This window comes from Triturus cristatus, chromosome 11 (assembly GCF_964204655.1).
Source record: "Triturus cristatus chromosome 11, aTriCri1.1, whole genome shotgun sequence".
Taxonomy (NCBI): Eukaryota; Metazoa; Chordata; class Amphibia; order Caudata; family Salamandridae; genus Triturus; species Triturus cristatus.
In genome coordinates, this window is record NC_140594.1 from 1,073,304,641 (window position 1) to 1,073,320,218 (window position 15,578).

At 38.5% G+C, this 15,578-nt stretch overlaps 1 protein-coding gene across 3 annotated transcripts in view; it reads right to left on the reverse strand.

Moving 5' to 3' along the window:
• LOC146786019 (uncharacterized) overlaps positions 1 to 12,898 on the reverse strand; it is a 329,367-nt gene extending 316,469 nt beyond the window's left edge. Inside the window, exons 1-3 of one of the 3 annotated variants that reach the window (XM_085635418.1) lie at positions 12,826 to 12,889; positions 12,128 to 12,178; positions 8,995 to 9,110 (exon numbers count right to left, since the gene is read on the reverse strand). The gene's annotated coding sequence lies outside the window, so the exon portion shown is untranslated. Of the gene's footprint in view, positions 1 to 8,994; positions 9,111 to 12,127; positions 12,179 to 12,825 lie in introns of all 3 variants that reach the window. The other 2 variants (XR_014970838.1, XM_085635417.1) reach the window with 2 other exon arrangements.
• Positions 12,899 to 15,578: the final 2,680 nt, after the last annotated feature.

Below are 15,578 nucleotides of genomic sequence, written 5' to 3' on the forward strand. Positions count from 1 at the left end.
TGGTTACTGAACTTTCAGATCTTTTGAAAGACATCTGTATGACTCATTGTTATATACATCCTTGAATTCTTTACTGAATTTTATCACAATACCGATCCATTGATCGTGTGGAAACAGATTGATATTTGCGTGAATCCAACTTCGCTAAAGTAGAGGTGAGATCGCTTGTGTTATATATACCTTCCCCAATTTTAACTTTTCTGTTGGGGTATTTCCGATAGGCTGCACACCAATTTAGTTTAAGTTGTTTATATATTCTTGAAAAATATGAATATATAAGTGTTCAAAATAGCTTGGGAATATTCGCAATGAACTTTATTCTTTGAATTAATGGTTGCTATTGTATTTTATACTATTCATGACATTCGTATGTATTTGTATGTTTTTATAGTACAAAGGTTTGATGTATTTTTGTATATATATATATATGTACTGTATGAATATTTGTGTATATATCTATGTCGTTTTGTATGGTCCTATGTGCTTCTTTGTTGTTTACAACATAATGTATGACTATATATATTTTTATATCAATGTAGTTATGTCTTTATATTTGTTTGTTACTTGTTTCAGCCCTGAAGAAGTTCTTGTCTTGTAGAACGAAACGCGTTGGCTGATGTCTGTTTTTAAGAAAATATACAAGGATTAAAGAAACATAATAAGGACTCTTCATATTGTTTTGGACTTCTTACTGGTGCACCTTCCTCTTTCGTTAAAAACATTAATAAGCACAACACTGATCATCGTCTTACAGAACATTTTCATCACATACATCCACACAAGAAAGACTTCACCTTCTTTGGTCTGGAAGTTGTCCATCCAGCCAAAAGAGGGGAAGATTGTGAACTGAACTAAGAAGAAGAGAAAGCAAACTCATTCTCAGGTTCAAGACAGTGACACTGGGACTAAATAAAGATGCAGAATTACATGTATAGCTGGGAGATGTTTGATACACATGCCAATTAATGCCCCCACAAAATGGCACGTATCAACGATGTATAGCCTAAGGGGAAGATATATCTAACATAAACCACAGCATGCCTTTCTCCTCTTTTCCACCTGCAGCTGGGCCACATTATCTCTATGTTTCTGTTTTTTAACTCCTTAAAGGCCTCCAATATGTATTGACATAAATCCCCCACCTAAACTTCCCCCACCCACGTGCAGGCAGGATTCGCATTGAACCTTCAAGATCTGTCTACCCCTGCGGTCTTGCACTTCCTTTTGCCCAGCAACTTAGATTGCAGTTGCAGGCCTTCCACCCATCGCTCCCCGAACATCGACCATTTCCTAAAAGGATACCCGCTTATGACCCGCTTTGTTTGACACAGTACCTCGGGACGATTATAATCATACCCACCTTTCCATCCGATTGTGCCAGTTTCCTCTCCCTCACCGCTGCAGAACTCATACGTACCATTCTGCCCGCAAAATAATTTAGGCAGCTCCGCTATCCCGATAAGTCCACCTCCTTGACCACTACAATATGGCGCCCACACCCATATTCTATGAAGAGACATGACCCTGTCACCCCTGAATTATTACACGGTGACACACGTATAAATGTCACCAACCATCGCAGAATTCAATTGAACTTACTGCCCACATAATAATAATAGAATGCCACCCATTTTTCCGATAAATTTAACCTCCCAATGACCATTACAAAATGGCGCCTACCCTCACAATCAAGGCAGATGCTTGACACCGCCACCCAAAAGTACTACGCGGGGACACACGTTTAAATGCTGTTAATCACCACGTGAGGCACAGATACAACTCTCGATTCAGACAGACCGGTTAGGCATTACGCCCTTATATCGCAAGGTAAGCTCCCCTGGACTCCTGCTATCCCTTTGTTTCTTCTCTACCCTGTCCACTTTGTGAACTTAATCCTTACCCATATTCCCCCAGATTGGCCAGGACCCCTTTTGCTTTCAAAGAGGACACAAGTCTCAAAGAAATTTATTACGTTAAGAACTTACTATCTTATAATGGCTCGAGGCGTGCACCCACTGCTGCCTTAAATCTACCGCTGGCAATATGCAGCGGTGACCCCAAACAGCACCGTAACAGCGCTCCGTATTAGACACCTTCCTCCCACTCACCCACCCCCATACCCGCACGCTAGATCCAATATGCACTTCCCATAATAGGGGACAGGGCGGCACTATCCTCGTCACTGACCTATTAGTGTTATAACTTATGGCACTGAATTGTTATTTAACGTTGTCTTTCTTGAACTAATGAGTCAAATGTCATTTATTTTTTGATCCGGATTGGACCTTTGAACACGATTCACCAACTCATCATGTAAATATACTTTTTCCCTCATTTTCATTTGGTTACACTCTCTGTCACAATATATACATGACCTGTCTCACCACCGTTTCCATTATGCCTCCATTGTTGATCAAAAGGGACCTGAATAATTGATGTTTTGTCTATTTAATTTAACTTTGTTTATCGATTTTGTGATGCTATTTATGTCACCTTCTACCGTCCATACTTGCTCTACCCTTCCCTACCCCGCCCTTCCTTTCCTTTCCAGTAACTAACACCCAACACATCATGCACAAAATCCTCTAAATTCAACTTTGTGCACACGGCACGTCACAACCTTACTCAATATTCCAATGTCTACAACCCTCCCCCCCTCTCCTCCTCCTGTGTCACTATGCGTGCGTAACTTATTTGTCTCTGTCCCTTTCTCTGAAATGTTGATGTGAATACCTATGCCCTCCTTCTGCTTCAACTTATTTCATCACATCATATGTTATACATATATAACTATTCTTATTTAAACATCGTGAATCGCCAACATACAATGATCCACATTGGCGTCTGTTTACATGGCATACCCCCTAATGTTATTGCTTTTATGTAATAAGTAATATAACAGTAAGTAATATAAATGTATTGTTTAGTTAATTAAAACCATAAAAATATAACATTTGTTAACAATGCGTGGTACCAATAAAATCAGTTAAAAAAAAAATGTTATAAAACAGGTACTTTTTTCATTAGGTTTTGAGCCATTCCCTTGTACAAATTGCCAATTTGTCAATAAAATTAGGCTGTTACCTGAGATTAATTCTAGAGTGCCGTCATGCTATTAACTAATGTTAAAACATACACGTTTGCAGTTTAGTTATAGACAATGTAAGTTATGTACAAAAAATTTAAGTTTAAAAAGCGTTTGTAAGCAACAACAGAGAAGTGAGCTGGCAAGTTCTTAGTTCATTCAAAGGATCTTTCTTGTGACTGGGGATGTTGCAAATCTTCCATGCCCCTCAACACAGTCTAAGCTGATTCCAGCATGGGCGCTTGCTGTGACATAATCCCGCTATAAGTAGATGTTGAGACCTTGAAGTCTGACTGAGACAGATCCATGTCCCCTTCAGAGTATGAAAGAGCATTGATGATTTTTTGGTCAGTTACCAAGTTTTTTAGCCGTTTTTGTTCAGCAAGCATTAGAAATTTTACTAGACGACAGTTTAGCTGAGTGTTTTTTGAGATAAAACAGGCTAGTACCGCTTGTCTCCTGGTTCGGATACCCTTTGTGTTGAATGGGTTTTTTAGGAATTTCTGCCGGTCTTGAGCCATATTTTTGCATAGGCAAATTAAGTGTAATATATCACCTTGCTTAGCTTTACACAAGCTGCAGGAGTCTTGCCCTATCAGCCATTGCCATGGCGGAAGATGTTGGGCACAAGGCAGAACTCCCAGTCTGAACCTCATAAAACTCATCTTTACTGCTCTGGAGTACCCCTGATTGAAGTATGTTTGCGGGGACAGTGTCTTATATGTATTTAGAGTCATCCAGTCGTGGGCTCTATTGGAAAAGGTTGCCTTATCTTCTATCAACGACGCTGTTTTAATCACCTTCCAGGCCAGTTTTTTAAAAGCGTAGTATCCAATTTGGGCGTCCCAAAGTTCCTGTAATTTAGTATATTCCAGGGCTGACTGAAGGTAAGCTCTGGCTTGAGACGTATCTCTGTGCTGCAGATCTTGCCACAGCAGACTGTTAAGCATGTGGGACAGAGAGCTTTTGATCTTAAACCAACAGATGATATATGCACCCTGTCTAGCGAGATCTTGTCGCAGGAGCTTGAACTCCAACCTAACCTGGGCTGGAGAGGTGTAGTTCGGAAGACAGAAAAATTGTTTATAGGCTTTGACCTGAAGGATGTCTAGTTGCTTAGCGTCTCTGCCCCGCATTGCTTCACTGCCATATGCGATTGTGGGAAGAAATTTCGCCTGGGCTACCCTTAATAAGGGGGTCAGAAGTGGCCCCGTAAGTTTGTGAGCGAGATTTTTCAGGGTTATGGCCATTAACATGCCCTTTCTTCTTTCCTCCTTCATCTGGGATTTAAACATGCCTCCTTTATCTATTATTACTCCTAAGTATCTATACTCATCTGCCCCATCAATTTTTCTGTTACCAAGGAACCAATTTCTCTGACGTGTCATTTTGTTGTTTTCGATTGTCATCGTCCGTGTTTTTTGCAGATTTATCCTTAGGTTGTTCTCTTCGGCGTAGTTCTGCATCGCCGTCAGGAGGTTCTGTAATCCGACGTGTGTATAGCTAAGCAGGACTACGTTGTCTGCATACATTAAGTGGGACAGTGCAGTCCCGCCTAACCGCGGGGCATGAGAGTTACAGGCATTGAGTACTTTTGGCAGATCGGCCAGATATAGATTAAACAAGGTTGGTGCAAGCACACAGCCCTGTTTCAAGCCTTTTGAGGTGTAATTGTTTTTAGAGATGTGGCTACCATCACCTAGTTTCACCTGCACCCAGGTATTTGTGTGTAAAAGCTTCAGCATATTTACCGTAGGCACTGGTACACCCCATTGATCTAGTTTCCTCCATAGTCTGCCTCTATCCACGCTGTCGAAGGCAGCACTGAAGTCGATATAGCACAGATGTAATGGTTGCTTGGAGGTTTTGGCTGCGTTGATTATTAGGGATAGTGTAAGGATGTTGGTGATGGTACTTGTTGATTTTCGGAACCCAGTCTGATTCCACGGTATAGCAAGGCTAGCCTCTGCCCAGGTTGTTAGATCTTCAAGTATTGTGCCTGAAAAGTATTTAGCCTCATTATCAATTAAAGCTATTAGGCGATAGTTGTTAGGATCAGCCTTGTCCCCTTTTTTGTGGATTGGTGCTATAATTGATCCTTTCCAAAGTTCTGGAATTATTTCCAACCGCCTGATGTCCGTAAATAAAAGGTGGAAAATTTCTGCCCAGGCTTCGGACTTAGCTTTGTAGAATGCCGGGGGAATGCCATTTGGGCCTGGTGCTCCTTCTCTCCTTCCTTTTGCGATTTGCTTTCTTATTGTTACCAAGGGGAGATAGTTGGTGACATCTAGTCGGCTATTTTCGTTGTCTTCAGGATCTTGGTTGCTCGGGTCAATTGAGGTCTGGCTGATATGTTCTTGTGGTATAGAAGTGCTTGTTTGATGATTGACAGATGTTTCAGTGGGGTTGTTGAAGTGGCTTGATAGGTAGTTCATCCATGTTGATTCTGTTATGTTAGACCCAATTCCGGTGTGATATGGACGGATGATTCCGTTAACTGTTTTCCAGAATCGACCACTGTTATTGCATTTTATATCGCTTAGTAGTTTTGCCCAGTGATCATTCTCAGAGTCTCTTTTGATGTGCCATTTCAGTTTCTTCAATTTAGCCCTTTGCTCTTTTAAGTTTATTCGGAGAAAAATATTCCACGTGAGTGCCTTAAGTTGCGCAGAGCTGCGTTTATTGTTTTTTTAAGAGACTTTATCTCTACTCTGTTTTTTTCGAGATATTGTTCTTGTTTCGTGTCGTCTGTAGCTCCCGCTTGTTATTATTTTTTGTTGCTAGTTGACTTGTGAGTGTGTCGGTGAATTTTTCCCAGATTCCTATTTGATTTCCTGGGCTATCAGCTAGTTTATTGAAGAGTTGAATTGCAGCATCAGCTTTGGTAGCTAAATTTGTTTTTGTACATTTAATCTTCCGTAGATTAGAGGTATGAATAATCTCCTGGGTTGCTTCCGACATGATCGTTTTTGATGCTGTGCAGGTTATGTTGAATTCTTGTGGGCGATGGTCACTGTCTCCTTTATCCCCCATTCTGAATCCACCAATGTATTAAAAAAATGCAAGATTTACAAATGTGTAGTCCAAGATTGAACTGATTGTTGAGGAGTAGAATGAGGCTACAGGTGGAATATCGTCTGGGAATCTGCCATTTAGTGCACGCAGGTTTAAATGCTCCAAATCATCTAATAGATGGTTGTTACTTTGATTCTTCTTATTCTGCTGTGGAACGTGTTGTTTAGGGATATTATAAAGACCTGTTTGCAGAACTACCTCATGTCCCTGGGCAGAGCCTATAAAATGTTGATTAAAATCCCCAGTCAAAATTATCAGAGCATTCTCCAGTGCCGTGGAAATTCCTGTCACGTGTTTCACTAATTCTGCGGCGTCTTTTTTTTTGCGTTTGGGATGGATGTATGAGTTTATCCAGATCACCTCCGTTTCTTTATCCTCAATGTGAACTGGAGTTTTCACTGTTATAAATGTATTTGAGTTTAGATCCATCGTTGTTGCTGATGATATGCGGGTTGTTGAAACATAAATGGCCAGCCCACCAGAACTGTGACCAAATCTTCCTAACCTTATTGCTGGTGTAGAGAGGCACGTGTATCCCTCAATTTGTATCGGGGTCGTGAGCCAGGTTTCCTGGAGTAGTATTATATCATGCTCCTTGATGTAATTTAAAAAGTCTGGGTCGGTTATTTTTGCAGCTAGGCCGTTTATGTTCCAGGAACAGATTTTAAGGCCTGTTGTTCCCACTTGTTGCTCTGGTCAATCCTGCTCTGTGTGTCTTTTAATGGTGCGTGATATTGCTTCCATTTTGCGAGCCTGATGTGTTAGAACCCGTGGTTGTGATGGTAATACCTGTTGGTGCCTGTAGTCGTCAATGCTCCTTTGACGAGATCTCCCACGGGCGCCCTTGAGGATACTGGTTGGTGGTGTATCATCTGCTGGTTGACCTGTGCCATTAGCGACTATTAGTGGTTCCGGGTATGCTGGATTTTGAAATGGGAGTATCTCAATACCCCATTTTTTGAAGACATGTAGTTCAGCCAGGATTAGTCTTGCAGTTTTGCTAGAGGTCCATGTTGTTTTTGTTACTTCCATAGGTTGAGGATTGTTGGTGTTTACAAACTCTATGGATATTAAATCCATTGATCTTATCACAGCTAAAGTTGGAATTGCTTTACACAATTTTAAGATGTTGCCACGATTAAGTATATCCTGAGGTCCCCGAGAAACGAATGTTGGATAAAAAACCAAAACTGTTTGCTCTTGCATTGGTTCTTGTGTTTCCGGGTATGATGGGTTTGTTCTGTCTGGTTGATTAGTTTGAAACAGACCACTGATTATAGCTTTGTACTGAGTTTCCCTCTTATTGCTTGTAACCTCTGTTTTATGATTCCCTAAGGGTAGCTCAGGAGTTCTTTGTGTGGGGTTTATGTGTGTAAAACTTCCCCGTCTGGACTGTGCCTTGTTGTCCGTTAGCCTAGAACTGGTGCATTTGTTGGCTTGCTCCTGGTGCTTGTACTCAGTTGGTGTTAGCGCCTGCGTTAGCCTATCAGGCCTAGCTTCCATTCCCTGGGCGTCCCTTTTTTCCCCTTGATTTTGTGTTGGTTTTTGATTATGTTGAGTTAGATTGTCCTGTATAGATGCACGCATAGGACTGGCCTTTGCTTTTGATCGCATGTACTTGTTTTGCGCTGTCCATGGTGAACTATTTTGGTCTGTGCTCTGTTTTTGTTGTTTATTTTGAGTTGTCACCGGATTTTTTATAATTTTTGGGTCAGTTGAGTCACTTTGACTTCCCCCTGCTTCTTGTTGTGAGATTGACGTGGTTATTATTATTATTTTTTTTTTTTTATCACTAAAGGCAACTGTTGACTAAGACTGCGTTCCCCTCAGGGGCTACAGTTTCTTATTCGAGAAGTTCCTACGGTGTTATCTGTGTCAGATGGAATATCAAAGATATTGAAGGAAACGCCTCACTCACATAATGGTGACATGCTTCATCATAGGCGTTACCTCCACACCCAGATGAGATGATACTATCTGGGCGGACTCAACCAAAGATATACTGGGAGTTCTTATATAAGTAGGTCACTGGTTAAGCAGGGGAACCAGATTCTTTATATATACACTAAAAATACCTACAAGTGTACCCCTTCTTGATCCTTTATTCTGAGGCACTTGTGATATCATTAAAAGCCATACGTTGGTTTTTTTTTTAACATTAGTATATTCAAATTTACCCTCTAATAGATGCCAACATGTTTCGGCCCATCCGCAATAGCCCAATCGGGTCTGGGGCCTTCGTCAGGGCGTGGTGTTTTAAAGCCTTATTTAGGGTCCCTGCTGGGGCTTATCACATGTATTTCATACACACCAAAAGTGAGGCCTAATGCACTCACCTGTACTTCTTGTATTCGAACTCCAGTAGAATTTCTATGAGAAGTAAAAACAAGGATATACACTGGAGTGTGTAGTTATATGCTACATATCTTCTGTGCCTATAACGTGCTCTTGATCATTACGATGATATTGAGTGTATAAATGCCACCCGACTCAGTGCTCACTATTAAATTGCTTGTGAATTTTTTTTTATAAATGCCATTTCAACTGTGCTGGCCAACTCAAAAATTACTTACACCACATTCAGTGACATTTAACTCCAATTCCTATGTGCTTTCAGAGGGTCTTCTTTTTGTTTATGAATCATGGTGTTTGTATACCCCTTGATTAAAATAGTTGTAAGTCAAAACCAATTGGAACACATTTAGTACTGGTGGTTTAATATCTGTGTATTTGTGCTCATTTGCAAACCTCTAACGCTGATTTGTGTGCTCTTTATAACACTTTTATTAATAAAGTTTTATTCAATAGGCACACTGGTTGGTAAGTTTTCTCACCTACTGGTGGATGCTACTGAGCATCATGCAGGACTCGTGTGTCAAAGGTGGCGTCCTGTAGTCACACACTAGATGAGACGGTTGTATGACATAATTTCGAAAGACAAAAATTCGACCTACAAAAATATCGCAACAAAAATATCGTGGTCAAGAATATCGACATCCTATCTACAACATGGTAAGTACAAAAATATCGATAATTTAATATCGATGTCAAAAATATCGTAATTCAAAAATATCGTTTTTTTTTTAGTTTAAAAATATATGTAAAATAAACCAAATAATACTTATAAATCAAAGAAACATAATTAAATATATTTTATAATATGTAAAATGTATAATAAATATATATAATTAAATGAAACTTTAATTAAACATATAAATATAATATATAATATATACACTTACTTAATAATTACTTTTAATAATAATTTCTGTAACATATACATTATTAAATATTTATTTAAATTACCAGTACATCTATACACATAAAACAATAACATTAATAAATATTAAATAATTACATATAGCAAATAATAATCAATATTTTTAATTTGAATAATTTTTATTATTAATTATATATTACAATAGCTAAAATATTACAAAACATATTAAATATCAGACACAATAAAACTACTAGTCCAACTTCAACAAAAACAACAGTAAGGAAAATGTTGGATAGCGTAGGGGTAAAAATAACTATTCCAACTCCCGAGGGTGCAACAGTAGGGAAAACATTGGATAGCGTAGGGGTAAAAATTACTATTCCAACTCCAAAGAGTGCAACAGTAGGGAAAGCGTTGGATAGCGTAGGGGTAAAAATTACTATTCCAACTCCAGAGAGTGCAACAGTAGGGAAAGTGTTGGTTAGCGTAATGGTAAAAATTACTATTCCCACTCCAGAGAGTGCAATAGTAGGGAAAGTGTTGGATAGCGTAAGGGTAAAAATTACTATTCCCACTCCAGACAGTGCAACAGTAGGGAAAACGTTGGATAGCGTAGGGGTACAAATAACTATTCCAACTCCAAAGAGTGCAACAGTAGGGAAAACGTTGGATAGCGTAGGGGTAAAAATTACTATTCCCACTCCAGAGAGTGCAATAGTAGGGAAAGTGTTGGGTAGCGTAAGGGTAACATTTACTATTCCCACTCCAGAGAGTGCAATAGTAGGGAAAGTGTTGGATAGCGTAAGGGTAAAAATTACTATTCCCACTCCAGACAGTGCAACAGTAGAGAAAACGTTGGATAGCGTAGGGGTAAAAATAACTATTCCAACTCCAAAGAGTGCAACAGTAGGGAAAACGTTGTATAGCGTAGGGGTAAAAATTACTATTCCAACTCCAGAGAGTGCAATAGTAGGGAAAGTGTTGGATAGCGTAAGGGTAAAATTTACTATTCCCACTCCAGAGAATGCAATAGTAGGGAAAGTGTTGGATAGTGTAAGGGTAAAAATTACTATTCCAACTCCAGAGAGTGCAATAGTAGGGAAAGTGTTGGATAGCGTAAGGGTAAAATTTACTATTCCCACTCCAGACAGTGCAACAGTAGAGAAAAGGTTGGATAGCGTAGGGGTAAAAATTACTATTCCAACTCCAAAGAGTGCAACAGTAGGGAAAGCGCTGGATAGCGTAGGGGTAAAAATTACTATTCCAACTCCAGAGAGTGCAACAGTAGGGAAAGCGCTGGATAGCGTAGGGGTAAAAATTACTATTCCCACTCCAGATAGTAAAACAGTTGGGAAAGCACTAGATAGCATAGTGATTCTATGAACATTATAACCAATTCAATAATTTCTTATAAAAAAATTGCATGTTAACAATGTTTTAAAAAAAAAATTATTATTAAATACCAATTATGTAAAATAAATATTTAAATAAATAAATTTAAATTACATCCCACACTATTCCCCCTTTAACACACAACACACTACACATACAAAATACACAATAGATTTAAATATCAATTTATCTCTTATTTACAATTAATAATACATTCTTTATAATTAATATAGTTATTAATTGACTAATTCATACATATTAACTACGAAATTACAAATATTCACCTATTAATTATTAATTAACAATACATTAATTAGCAATAACAACAAATAAAATACAATAATCAATTATTTATATTTACTATATTTAACTAACTAATAACAATTATTTAATAATAATTACAAATAAATAAAATATATCATTATTTATTTTATTTTAATTACATCCCACCCTATTCCCCTATAAACCCACAACCCACTACACATAAAAATTCACATAATTAATTTAATTATGAATTAATCACTTAATAAAATTAAATCACCAATTAATTACTAATTAACAATTAATTAATTAACTATAACAATAAATAAATATTATTAATAAACTAATTATAATGTATATAATTAACCAAATAATAAAATATTTGTACAATTAATAACTAATTAAAAATTAATTAATCTATTAATCAAATTAATTACCAATTATTAATTAATTACCAATTAATTAATCATAAATACCAATTAAACAATACATATTAATTAATTAATTATAATTACATTACTTCCCACCCTATTCCCCTATAAACCCACAACCCACTACACATAAAAATTCACATAATTAATTTAATTATCAATTAATCACTTAATAAAATTAAATCACCAATTAATTAATTAACAATAACAATAAATAAATATTAATAATAAACTAATTATAATGTATATAATTAACCAATTAATAAAATAATTTTACAATTAATAATTAATTAACAATTAATTAATCAATTAATTACCAATTATTAATTAATTACCAATTAATTAATCATAAATACCAATTAAACAATACATATTAATTCATTAATTATAATTAAATTACTTCCCACCCTATTCCCCTATAAACCCACAACCCGCTCTGATACTAAAACGCTAAATTAAATGTAAAATAATTATTAATCTCTAAACATTTATTTTTAAATATATTAAAATACATTACAATAATCTTTAACATACAAATAAAATACATATTAAATGACATTACACTAAATAAATATCGATATTATTGACATCGAAATTTTTACTTACGATATTACTTACATCGATATGAATTACTTCGATATTATTAACTTCGATATTACTTACCTTGGGATCGATATTCTGTCCATCGATATTCTTGACTTCGATATTCTGTACCTACGATATTAAAAACACGATATTATTGTAGGTCGAAATTTAAAACTCGATATTTTGGCTAAACACCAGATGAGACAAAGGTTGTTTTGTTACTGTCAAAGGTGTGTCTGATACATCCTATTCATATCTGTCCCTATAGGACCGTTCATTTCGAAACCCGGATGTGATTGTGTTTTGTTGCCAAGTTCCCTTGTACGGTAACTAAATTTAACGTGTATTGTACTGACCATCATCTTGTTAAGAATATACTCTTTCCCCTCTAGTCTCCATTATTTAAAACAACGGTCTCTGGTTTAGGCGCGGTATAACCTTTCTGTTTTCTTATACTTCCATACCCGGTAAACCCGATCGTTGAACAATTGTTTGTATGTGTTTACGAGGTTTTTACAAATTTCGATGTTATTCTATCTATTTTTTCATTGTGCGTTTTTAAATGCTAATGGAACCAACACAGCAAAACAAAACCCCGGAAATGGCGCCAAACCGTTACCCAACCCGGTCGTCTGTGCTACGATAAAAAGCCCGTATCTACTTCCCTTGTTCCCCTTATTCAATCTTATGGGTCTATTCCATTTGAGGATGGTCCGTGACTCTATTTTCATTAAAATCCAGATTTAGGGTGTACCTGGAACACGGCTATGACTTACTTCGTCAAGGTACTGCCACCGCTGATACGCCTATTCCACACATCGCCTGCCGTCGAATGCTGACAGATTCAGCCGGGCGTGTTAAATACTGGTGTACTGATTGGTCGCCCGGTATGTCTATCCCATCTCGTATTTCCTCTATCGTTTGTAGGAGGAATTCAGAGCTGTCAGGATGTGTTTACGTTTCATTTTTCGGGGTTATGGGTATTGTAGTTGTTATAGGTTTTGGCTCGTTTTTTGAAAGTTCCGACTTTATTGAAAAAACAATTTTCAATCACTGAGTCTCTAGTCTCCAGGTTTAACTCCCCCTTCATGTAATTCACACTAGGTGCTTAAGATGTAAGACCCCGTTGGTGTAATGGGTGGGATTTCATTCTTAATTAGCTGTGATGTTATATAACATACTCCAAAACGCCTGCAGTAATGAATTAATTCACCGCGATTTTGTGTGTCACTATTAACAAAGAGTTTCGTGTCATCACAATTAGATGTTTCCTAATTAAATCCCCATTGGCGTAAATGGGTTAGGTTTCATTCTCGATTGATTGAGTTGTTGTATAGCATACTCCACCCTGCTTGCTTTACTAAATGCACCCCAGTTTTGATTCACTCATAGCAATCGAATCTGAGCGCACAATATGTTATTCGTTGTTTTACTGACAATTGTGTGTTTGTAAATCCACTGAAACACCTAAGTATAACTTTTGATTTTGATAGTTTAGAATTACGTCAAAGTTGGTTATTATTTGCTCTGGCATGTCTTTGTTTACGTATTTGCAGGCGCACAGTGACGGATTTTGAGTACATTCAGGTTCCGGGAATTGTTCTAAAATATTCGCAGGAGAAAGATCATATGTTGATGGATTGCTTGTGGTGTCTGAAATGATTTCATTGTTGGCGTGACTATCATGCGGATAGACGAAAATGGGGTAGTAGGAAGACGAGCTTTTATCTAACTTTAGATTCCGACCTTTCCTTTTTAGGTTGCGGCGCTGTTTAGCATTTAGTTTTAAATCATCGCCATTTTTAAGGACGGTAGAAGTAGCCTTTGCCTTTGCCTTAGTGACATTGCCCTGCTGTAGAGCTTCTGCCAGACAGTTGGTTTCAGGTCCCTCCGCGTTGTTTGAGACCGCCAACATGTGTTGTGTATTTGTCACAGTTGCTTTTGTTGTTACATTTTTGATCTCTGATAACATGCTATTAAGCATTAAGGGTAAAGTGGATAGTTTTTCAACAACCTGGTCGCAGTTGCATTTGAGATTAGAGGTTGTTTGAGCTCTTATGATCAGGCTGTTTAAGTTACCCAGTTTTTCGTCTGTGCCAGCGGTGAAAACGGCCACAGTGTTCAGGAGTGTTAACTGAATCTCAATTTTTTCTGATTGAAATTGCAAGGCGTTGACGGCTAATTGGATTGTGTTCAGTAAAGAATCCCAAGCGCTGATGTTTTGTGCCTTTGCCGATTCAGAATCGTTGACGATGAGGTTCGTCTGATTTATACTGCTTGGGTTGTTAGAGGAAATTTGGGGGCTGGCCTGCCGTTGCTCAAGTGCGTCTTCTGGATTTGATTGGTAGACCTCCGAGTTGTTGTAGTCCTGCTCATGCTCTTGAGGATCTCATTGTAGTTTGCTTGTATTAGGCAGTGTCGCAGTCGTGGTCATGGTCATCTTTCTTTGCCCAATCAAAGTTGTGTGTATTGGCCCTAGGCCCTCCAGGTCCCAAATCAAAGTTGTGTGTATTGGCCCTAGGCCCTCCAGTTCGTTTCTTGGATGTGAATTTAGGGAGGGCTTTGCTGTTGGATTTCCACTTGGGGTAGCCCTTCCCAGATCATTACCCGTGCTAAGACTGGTGTTAACATCACTGAGATTACCAAAGTATGAGCTGTTGTTTATACTAGTGTGGCCAGTGGTAGTTGCTGCACTCTTTGATTCTTCTTTCTCTCCGGTTGAGGTCTCTGTGGTCACTGTATCGTGTTCATTAACAGAGTATTTGCCGGGACTCACACCATCCTTCTGCGTTGTTTTTGGGGCTTCCACAATTTCTGAGAGTTGTTTAAGTGCTTGAGCCACGGGCTGAGCCCTTAGCGACCCTAGAGACAGCCCTTGGTGGTTCATACTTGCTCTTGGCCTCTTACTCGTTGGCCCTTGGGTCTCTGTTGGTGTGGAAGCAGTGATGTCCAGTTGAGCCGTCATAGGCCCTTCTTGTGGTATAAGGGTGGTTGTCAGTTGTTTAGTTGGTTGATTATCCTGATGTGAATCCTCTTTGTGGACTTGAGCTGAGACGTTAAGTTGCGTAGTCAGCATGGGAGATTGCAATCCTGTGAGTGCGGCGTTGCTAGAGTACAGTGCTGACCCAATGTCTTTTAGGAAGTGAAACTTTGAGTATATCTTGGGCTGGCTGGAACAAGTAGCCTTGGTGGTAATGGTGGTAGTGGGAAAGCACTGCTTCATACCCTTACTAAGCTCTTGCTCTTGCACTGTTTCTATTGCTAGGTCTTGCGCGCGGTCTTGCTCTTGACTCCAGCTGATAAGCGCAGGCACTGAGCTAGGCTGAGCACGGGTTTGCTTTTTTTCTCTCCCCCGCCTGGATTTGGATGGGAGTGGGGGCATCTCGTCCCTTATCCTTCCTGATCTCATTCGGACTGTTGCCACCCCAGTGCTAGAAAAATCCCACTTCATCAGGTAGTCAAGTAGCTACCGCTGGGTTGAACCTCAGACAGACAGGCAGCTAACTATAGGAAGTTTGTATGAGGCTTG